Source organism: Schistocerca gregaria, unplaced genomic scaffold (assembly GCF_023897955.1).
Source record: "Schistocerca gregaria isolate iqSchGreg1 unplaced genomic scaffold, iqSchGreg1.2 ptg000077l, whole genome shotgun sequence".
NCBI lineage: Eukaryota > Metazoa > Arthropoda > Insecta > Orthoptera > Acrididae > Schistocerca > Schistocerca gregaria.
The window spans coordinates 15,824,674-15,833,926 of record NW_026061710.1 but is presented as its reverse complement, the minus strand read 5'-3'; the positions used below and the strand labels follow the sequence as shown (position 1 = coordinate 15,833,926).

The 9,253-nt window shown below is 27.0% G+C and overlaps 1 pseudogene; it reads right to left on the bottom strand.

Annotated features, from left to right (window-relative positions):
- Positions 1-7,000: 7,000 nt before the first annotated feature.
- On the bottom strand, positions 7,001-8,743 carry LOC126301624 (NADH-ubiquinone oxidoreductase chain 5-like; annotated as a pseudogene).
- Positions 8,744-9,253: the final 510 nt, after the last annotated feature.

Here is a 9,253-nt window from a genome sequence, read left to right as displayed (position 1 = left end):
AGCATCTATATTTTTTATTTGTATTTACTTACATGTAGGACGGGGAATTTACTATGGATCTTATATATATATATATATATACATGCCTGAATAATTGGTACAGTGATTTTATTTTTAGTTATAGCAACTGCATTTATAGGATATGTCTTACCCTGAGGCCAAATATCTTTTTGAGGTGCAACAGTAATTACTAATTTATTATCAGCAATCCCATACTTAGGAACAGATTTAGTCCAATGAGTATGAGGAGGATTCGCTGTTGATAATGCAACATTAAATCGATTCTTCACATTCCATTTTGTATTACCATTTATTATTGCTGCAATAGCAGCAATTCATTTACAAATTTATATTTCAACCCTAATAATATAAACAACTGTTTTAACCAATAATATTCACTTGTATCAATCGTATAACCGCGGCTGCTGGCACGAATTATGCCGATACTAAATCAATTGCTAAATCCAAAATCACTTGATAATTAAATCAAATTACTGCAAAAGAACATTTAGTCTAACAAAACTTACATATAATACAAAGAAAAAGTGAATAAACAAGCAAGAATAAAACTTTTAAAAATAAAAAATAAGAAAATTTTAAATCTATTAACTCAGGAAAAAATAAAAGATTCAAATATTTAAAGAAAAAATAAGAAAAAAACCACAAACATTAACAAAAAAAAAAAGAAACGCCCCTATGTATGACCACAACAACTTCTCTATTATATATAATTAAAGATTAATATGGAACATGTATAGCAATAAATGTATTATATTCTTTCTTATTTAATCTTTCTTTTCACTAATAAATAAAGAAAGATTAAAATAATATAATAAATATATTTTATACAATTTTGTAATTTAATATAATATGTTATTAATATGAATTCTTTTTTTTATATTAAGTTAACTTTCATATATATTAGTTAAATAATCTAATTATAGATAATTTACATAATTATATTATTATAATTAATATTATTATTTATCTTAATTATAATATTTTAGATTTAAATTAATAATTTTATTTATTATATCCAATTATAATAATATTAAATATTAAATTACATATTATTATATATATTATATTATAATAACCTATTTTAAGCTAAAAACATAAGTAGCTATAATCCTAGGTAAATAATTGCATTAAAATAATCAATTGATAATGGTAAGATGAACTTATAATACTTTAATTTCAATTAAATGTAATATATTAATATAAATTATTTATTATATATATATATAAAATAAATAAAATGAGCAGGATAAATAAATCGTAATTAAACAAAATAATACATAAAAGAATTTCAAAAAAAAAACTTTCGATTTATATATTAAATAAATGAAGTGCCTGATTAAAGGGTTACCTTGATAGGATAAATAAAGTAAATAAAATTACCTTCATTAAAATTACATAAGATAGAATTAAACTACCTCCTTTAGTATCAAAAACTAACGTGCATCATACACCTTAATGTAAAAAGGTAAGCTAAACAAGCTAATGGGTTCATACCCCATTTATAGAGGTATCAATCCTCTCCTTTTTAATGACCAACAACTCTACAAAACTTCTCTTCCTATCAACATTAATGATAGGAACGATCCTGTCCATTTCATCAAATTCCTGATTTGGGGTTTGAATAGGACTTGAGATCAACTTACTTTCATTTATTCCGCTCCTAACAAGAAATAAAAATATAATAATAAATGAATCATCAATTAAATATTTTATTGTCCAAGCAATAGCATCGACAATATTATTATTTTCAATTTTGCTGATTAAAATAAAATATCCCATGGGATGGGAAACAGAATTTATCCCATCAATAATAATTAGATCTAGACTATTATTAAAGATTGGAGCTGCACCTTTCCATTTCTGATTTCCAGAAGTTATAGGAGCATCAAGATGAAATAATTGTTTAACATTAATAACATGACAAAAAATCGCCCCAATAATGGTCTTATCTTATTGAATTCAATTAAGAACTTTTATTTGAACAATTATTATCTTAAGAATTATTATTGGGGCAATAGGAGGTTTAAATCAAACATCCTTACGACAACTTTTAGCATATTCATCAATCAGACATCTAGGTTGAATAATTAGATCATTAACAGTCAGAGAAAACATCTGAGAACTATACTTCATTATTTACTCACTATTAAGATTAATTATAGTTTTATTATTTAAGCAAATAAATTTATTTTTCATAAATCAAATTTATTCAGCCACAAATATAAAAACCGAAATTAAATTAATAATATTCTTATCTTTATTATCTTTAGGTGGACTACCACCATTCCTTGGATTCTTACCAAAATGAATTGTAATACAATCATTAATAGAAAACAATATAACAACTATTATAGTTGTATTTACTACAATTACACTCTACTACTATATACGTATTAGATTCTCAGCTCTAATTATATCATACACAGAAAATTCGTGATCTATAAAGATAAAGTCCCAAAAATCAAGAATCATTATTCCTATAACAGTAATAATTTCAACAATAGGATTGATTTCAACATCAACCTTAATTTCATTATACTAAGGACTTAAGTTAATCAAACTAATAACCTTCAAAGTTATAATTAAAAGAATAATCTTTTGGGCCTTAGTAAAATTTTACACCTCTAGAATTGCAGTCTAGAATCATAATTGAATATAAGACCTAAATATGATAAGAGAGAAAACATCTCATAAGTAGATTTACAGTCTACCACCTAAAATTCAGCCATCTTACCGCAAAAATTATTATTCTCAACAAACCATAAGGACATTGGTACTTTATACTTCATATTTGGAGCATGAGCAGGAATAGTAGGAACATCAATAACAATACTTATTCGTGCTGAACTTGGCCAACTCGGATCTCTAATTGGGGATGACCAGATTTATAATGTTATTATTACAGCTCACGCATTCGTAATAATTTTCTTTATAGTAATACCTATTATAATTGGTGGATTTGGTAATTGACTTGTTCCACTAATAATTGGTGCACCAGATATAGCATTTCCACGAATAAATAATATAAGTTTTTGATTACTACCACCTTCACTAACCCTTCTTCTTACATCTTCCATAGTAGATAATGGTGCTGGTACAGGATGAACAGTTTACCGTCCTCTAGCAGGAGCTATTGCACACGGGGGTGCATCTGTAGATCTAGCTATTTTTTCACTGCACTTAGCAGGTGTATCATCTATTCTTGGTGCAGTGAATTTCATTACAACAGCAATTAATATACGATCAGAAAGTATAACTTTAGATCAAACACCTTTATTTGTATGATCTGTAGCTATTACAGCATTACTTCTCCTTCTTTCACTTCCAGTTATAGCAGGTGCTATTACTATATTATTAACAGATCGAAATTTAAATACATCATTCTTTGACCTCGACGATACTCTGACTACCCAGACGCATATACATCATGAAACGTAGTATCAAGAGTTGGGTCTACAATTTCTATTGTAGGAATCATTATATTCATTGTAATTATATGAGAAAGAATGATTACAAACCGAGCAATTATATTTAGAGCTAACATAAGAAGATCAACAGAATGACTACAAAATAACCCTCCTGCAGAACATAGTTACTCAGAATTACCATTAATCTCTAGATTCTAATATGGCAGATTAGTGCAGTAGATTTAAGCTCTACAAATAAAGGTTTGACGTTTTATTAGAAAATATTTATTAATGGCAACATGATCAAATTTATCTCTTCAAGATGGAGCTTCACCATTAATGGAGCAATTATCATTCTTTCATGATCATACTATGGTCGTATTATTATTAATTACAGTAATTGTAGGTTATGCCCTAAGTTATATATTATATATTGCCTATACTAACCGTAATATACTTCATGGACATTTAATTGAAACAATCTGAACAGCTTTACCAGCAATTACATTAATTTTTATTGCCCTTCCATCATTACGACTATTATATTTACTTGATGATTCAGTAGATGCAATAATAACAATTAAAACCATTGGACGACAATGATATTGAAGATATGAATATTCAGACTTCATAGATGTAGAATTTGACACTTATATAACACCAGAACAAGATCTAGAAAATGATGGATTCCGACTACTAGATGTAGATAACCGAACAATCCTACCAATAAATACAGAAGTACGAGTATTAACAAGAGCATCAGATGTTCTACACTCATGAGCAGTTCCTGCATTAGGGGTTAAAATTGATGCAACGCCAGGTCGGTTAAATCAAGGAACATTCACAATAAATCGACCTGGATTATTCTTTGGACAATGCTCAGAAATCTGTGGAGCAAACCACAGATTTATACCAATTGTAATTGAAAGAACTTCAGTAAATTTATTTATTAAGTGATTATCTAAGATAATTTAAGGAGTTAGTTAAAATAAATAACATTAGAGTGTCAATCTAAAGTAACTAAAAAAAATTAGTACACCTTGAAATTCATCAGATGAATGAAAGTAAGTAATGGTCTCTTAAACCAAATAATAGTAAATTAATGACTACTTCTGATGGGGAAATTATATCCAAATCCCTCAAATATCCCCTCTTATATGATTCTCACTATTCATTATATTTTCAGCTACATTAATCTTGTTTAATCAAATAAACTTCTTCTCATTTAAACCTAACCTTATTAAAAGAGCAGAAAAAGGAACAATTGAAATAAAAAACTTAAATTGAAAATGATAACAAATCTATTCTCAACATTTGACCCATCAACTAACATCTTTAATTTATCATTAAATTGAACTAGAACATTTCTAGGACTATTATTAATCCCATCACTATTTTGACTTACACCATCACGAATTAACATTATCTGAAATAAACTAAATTTAACCTTACATAATGAATTTAAAACACTTCTTGGACCAAAATCATTTAATGGAACAACATTCATTTTCATCTCAATTTTTATTATAATATTATTTAACAATTTCATAGGATTATTCCTTTATATTTTTACTAGAACAAGACATTTAGCATTAACATTTGCAATTGCCCTACCTATATGGCTAAGATTTATATTATTTGGATGAATTAACCATACTAATCATATATTCACACACCTTGTACCACAAGGTACACCGCCTGCATTAATATCATTTATAGTACTAATTGAAACAATTAGTAATGTTATTCGACCAGGTACATTAGCAGTACGGTTGGCAGCAAATATAATTGCAGGACACTTATTATTAACCTTATTAGGAAACACAGGACCATCTATAGCAATAAACTTAATCTCATTACTAATTATTGGACAAATACTTCTATTAATTCTAGAATCAGCAGTAGCAATAATTCAAGCCTATGTTTTCTCAATTCTAAGAACTCTATATTCTAGAGAAGTATATTAAACCTATGTTAACAACTCACTCAAACCACCCATTCCACTTAGTAGACTATAGACCTTGACCATTAACAGGAGCAATTGGAGCAATAGTCCTAGTATCAGGACTAGCAAAATGATTCCACCTATTTAATATTAACTTATTCATAATTGGATTTGGAATTACCCTACTAACTATAATTCAATGATGACGAGATGTAGTACGAGAAGGAACATATCAAGGATTACATACAGGATTTGTATCAATTGGATTACGATGAGGAATAATTTTATTTATGGCATCAGAGGTATTATTTTTCATTTCATTTTTTTGAGCATTCTTTAGAAGAAGATTAGCACCAACAATTGAACTAGGAATACTATGACCTCCAATAGGAATTCAACCCTTTAACCCTATACAAATTCCATTACTTAATACAGCTATTCTTTTAGCATCAGGAGTAACAGTAACATGAGCACATCATAGTTTAATGGAATCTAATCATACTCAAGCACTACAAGGATTATTCTTCACAGTGTTATTAGGACTATACTTTACAATACTTCAAGCATATGAATATTGAGAAGCACCTTTTACCATTGCAGATGCAGTTTATGGATCAACATTCTTTGTTGCAACAGGATTCCATGGTTTACACGTAATTATTGGAACAATCTTTTTATCAACATGTCTACTTCGACACTCAATAAATCAATTTTCACCAAGACATCACTTTGGATTTGAAGCAGCAGCATGATACTGACACTTCGTAGACGTAGTATGATTATTCTTATTTATCTCTATTTATTGATGAGGTAGATAATTGTTTTTCTAGTATAAATAGTACATTTGACTTCCAATCAGAAAGCTTGATATAAATCAAGAAAAACAATTCTAATTCTATCAACAAGAGTTTTCATTAGATTTATTATTCCAATAATTGTTATAATCCTGGCAACAACACTATCAAAAAATTAATTAATGATCGAGAAAAAAGATCACCATTTGAATGTGGGTTTGATCCAAAAAGATCAGCACGAATACCATTTTCAATACGATTCTTCCTAATCGCAGTAATCTTTTTAATTTTTGATGTAGAAATTGCACTAATTCTACCAATTGTAATTATTTTTAAAACTTCAGACATTATAATCTGAAGAGTATGAACAATATTTTTTATTCTAGTTCTATTAGGAGGACTATACCATGAATGAAACCAAGGAGCATTACAATGAGCAGAATAAAGGGTTGTAGTTAAATATAACATTTGGGTTGCATTCAAAAAGTATTGATATTATCAATCAACCTTAAATAGAATAAGAAGCGAAATATTGCAGTCAGTTTCGACCTGGAAGATTGGTATGTACTACCCTTATTCTTATTAATTGAAGCCAAAAAGAGGCGTATTACTGTTAATAATATAATTGAACTATAATAGTTCCAATTAAGGAAATGTAAAGCCAATATGAAAGCTGCTAACTTTTTATATTAGCGGTTAAACTCCGTTAACATTTCTAAAATTTATATAGTTTAAATAAAACATTACATTTTCACTCTAAAAATAATATATCTATATTTATAAATACTTAAAAGTAAAAATACTTCCTTAACATCTTCAGTGTCACACTCTAATTATAAGCTATTTAAGTAAACGAAAAACAATATTACCAAAATAAATATTCAAAAAATAAAAGTTAAAAGATAAATCTTGAAATTAGAATCATATCAACCTTGAATATAACCAATTAAATAAATAAATAATCTATATAAACCTTGACCACCAAGTAATTCACCTCAACCATAATCAAATGACTTAGATGAATAATAACCTATTTTTAAAGGAATATATCTAATAAACTTAGTTGAAAGAAAAGGTATAAATCATATAGAACCAGCAAATCTAACAAAAGAAAGTATACTTAAAGAAAATAAATTATGAGAAAAATCAAAATTAGAAATAAGATAACCTAAATAAGCACCTAAAATAACAACTGTAATAGTTAAAAACTTTAAATAATAAGGTAAAGCAATCACATGAGGAATAGGAAAAATTAATCAAGATAAAAGACTACCACCAAAAACAGCAACAAACAATAGACCAATTATTCCAAATGAAATATAATAACCCTTATCATCAAAAGAAAATCTAGAATAAAAATTATTATCACCAGATATTGAATAATAAAACAAACGAAAAGAATAAGAAGCAGTTAAACCAGTAGAAAAAAAATAAAGAAAAAAAATTAAACAATTAATTCATCTTAAACAAACCATCTCAAGAATTAAATCCTTTGAATAAAATCCCGCTAAAAAAGGTATTCCACACAAAGATAAACTAGAAACATTAAAACAAACTGAAGTTAAAGGTATGAAATTAACAATTGATCCTATAAAACGAATATCCTGAGAATCCTTCAAATTATGAATTATTGAACCTGCACATATAAATAATAATGCCTTAAATAAAGCATGAGCCAATAAATGAAAAAATGCAAGCTTTGGATAACCTATAGCCAAAATTCTTATTATTAAACCAAGTTGTCTTAAAGTAGAAAGAGCAATAATCTTCTTTAAATCAAACTCAAAATTAGCGCCCAATCCAGCCATAAATATAGTTATACAACCAATTAAAAGTAAAAATCAACCACAATTATAAGTATCCAATATTGGTCTAAAACGAATTAATAAATAAACACCAGCAGTAACAAGAGTAGAAGAATGAATTAAAGCAGAAACAGGAGTAGGAGCTGCTATAGCAGCAGGAAGTCATGAAGAGAAAGGAATCTGAGCTCTCTTAGTTATAGCTGCTAAAACAATTAATATAGTAATGAGCTTTATTTCAAAAGAATTAGAAATAAAATCATAATAATAAATATAATTTCAACCACCAAAATTTAACATTCATGCAATAGAAATTAAAATAGCAACATCACCAATACGATTAGAAAGTGCAGTTAATATACCAGCACTATAAGATTTTACATTTTGATAATAAATAACTAAACAATAAGAAACTAAACCTAAACCATCTCAACCTAATAAAATTCTAATTAAATTAGGACTAATAATTAAAAAACCTATAGAAAGAATAAATATTAAAACAATAATAATAAAACGATTTATATTCTTTTCACCAGATATATAATCCTCTCTATAATAAATAACCAAAGAAGAAATATATATAACAAAAGATATAAAAATAAGAGATATTCAATCCAAAATTAAAGTTATAACAACTATAGAACCATTTAAATTGAAAAGCTCTCACTCAACAAAAACTCTATAATCAATTATTAAATAATAAATACCTAAAATAAAAATTATAGTTCTCGAAATAAACAAAGAAAAAAAACTCAAAGAACAAATAGAAAATAAATTCACGGCCTAAGACGAAAAACTTCATATCATTGATTCCACAAAACAATATTTTTAATTAAAATACTTAAGCAAACTAAACAAAGAAATATTCACCCTTTAAACAGAGAATATTTAAAGGCAATCAATGTAAAAGTAAAAGATGATATTCACGAAAATAACCAAGAGAACAAGTATAAACACCAGAATAATAATTCCCATGCTGAGAATAAGAATATATATACAAAGTATAAACAGCTCTAAAAAAAGATAAAAAATCAAAGCAAAGAATCTAAAAGAAGATCAAGATATAATTCTATTTAATAATCTAATTTCACCTACCAAATTTAAAGAAGGAGGAGCAGCCATATTTGATGATCTTAAAAGAAATCATCATAAAGCCATTCTTGGCATCAAATTAATTATACCCTTGTTAATTAATAATCTTCGTCTACCTAAACGTTCATAAATAATATTAGATAAACAAAATAAACCAGAAGAACATAAACCATGACCAACCATTAGAGAAAG